Below are 1,684 nucleotides of genomic sequence, written 5' to 3'. Positions count from 1 at the left end.
AAATGCAAGTGAAACGAGTGACCAGTGAGTACCTGTAAGTCTCAGGTGTGCTCCTGGCACCGGGGTTCCAAATTCAAGTTTACAGTCTGGTTAGAGAGACCGACCATCAAGCATACAGTCTACAAATGCAGTTAATTTCCTTAAAACAAAATCCCAGAAGAGGAATTACTGGTCCAAGGGGGTATGATCATTTTAAAAGATTTTTATTTTTGGCTCTTACTGCCAAATTCATGTTCATGAATTTTTAGGTAATTTATATGCTTCCAGTAGTATAGGAGAGTGATTACCCACCAGACCCCTGACTGTGTTTGAAGGTTATCATTTGAAACTGATTTCCAATTTGTTAAAAAAGCAAAGAAAAAAGTTTTAATTTACATGTCTTTGGTAAGTCGGGCGTTGACAACTTTTCAGTAGTTTCTTCAAATAGTCCTCCACTGAGCTCCATTCCAGGGATGTTTCTTTGCTTCTTCACTGATGTTTGATACTTCCTTTTTCATCACGTTCTTTACCATTTCTGGGATTTGTTTGTAGGCTTTCTGTTTCTGGGTCAGATTGCCCTGAGTTGAGTACAGTACCTTCACAGTTTGTTTTAATACGTTAGGGCAAGTCCACCTTGTTCCTTTTTCTGTTCCCAAGGAGAGAAATAATAGCTGTTTGGGGTTATTTACTCTTCCAGCTGAAGTGAGAATTTTGTTAAGTCTCAGAACCGTCCTGCTAGGGTTGCATTAAAAGTACACCTTTAGGGCTTCCCTGGTGGCGCAGTGGTTGAGAGTCCGCCTGCCGATGCAGGGGACACGGGTTCGTGCCCCGGTCCGGCAAGATCCCACATGCCGCGGAGCGGCTGGTCCCCTGAGCCATGGCCGGTGAGCCTGCGCGTCCGGAGCCTGTGCTCCGCAACGGGAGAGGCCACAACGGTGAGGGGCCCGCGTACCGAAAAAAAAAAAAAAAAAGTACACGTTTATTTGGAAGAACGAGGCCACAGTCAGCCTTACTGGGGAGTCTCGATTCCAGTCTTGACTGGTAAATCTGGGCCCCTCACAGCCTTTAGCTGGCTCGTCCTATTATTTGGTGTCCAAAGTGGGGAGCGGTTCATCAAGTAACCCCTAGAGCAGCGTCGCGGCCCTCGGCGCGCTGCAGCCCCTCCGAACAGCCTGGGTCCGGCCGGCCGGCCGGCCTGGGGGCATCGCTTGACCCCGGGGGCCTGCGAGGGGCTGCGGCCACCGGAAGGGGCTGGCTGAGCTCGGCGAGTGGCAACCTCCGCGCCCTCGGAGCAGATAGGGCCGGCGGGGCTGCGCGGGGCCGCGGGCGGTGGGCCGGGCCGGGGGCTTCCTTCTCCGGACCCGGAGGCCCAGGACCCCAGACCGGACCACGCCGTCTGCAGCCCGCGGCTGCGAGGTGACGCTGGCCGCCAGCGGGGGCACGGAGCGGGACTGCCAAGGGTCAGGGTCAGGCTCAAGAGGTGTAGACTCCGAGTGTGGGGGCCGAGGCCCCATCCGAGGGGTGCGGTCCGGTGTTCCGGGGCTGAGGTCGCGGCGCCAGCCCCGCACCCGCGGCCGGTCCGCCACACGCCGGGGTCGGGGTCCTGGCGCCGGGTCCCTGCTCCTTCCGCGCGCCCCTCCCCCACGGCGCCGCCGCGCGGCCGCCCAGGCCCCGCCCAGGCCCCGCCCAGGCCCCGCCCAGGCCC

This window comes from Monodon monoceros, unplaced genomic scaffold, assembly GCF_005190385.1.
Source record: "Monodon monoceros isolate NGI ecotype Baffin Bay Population unplaced genomic scaffold, NGI_Narwhal_1 Super_Scaffold_1, whole genome shotgun sequence".
Classification (NCBI taxonomy): Eukaryota; Metazoa; Chordata; class Mammalia; order Artiodactyla; family Monodontidae; genus Monodon; species Monodon monoceros.
The sequence above is the reverse complement of the archived record's forward strand: the minus strand, read 5'-3'. Positions refer to the sequence as shown.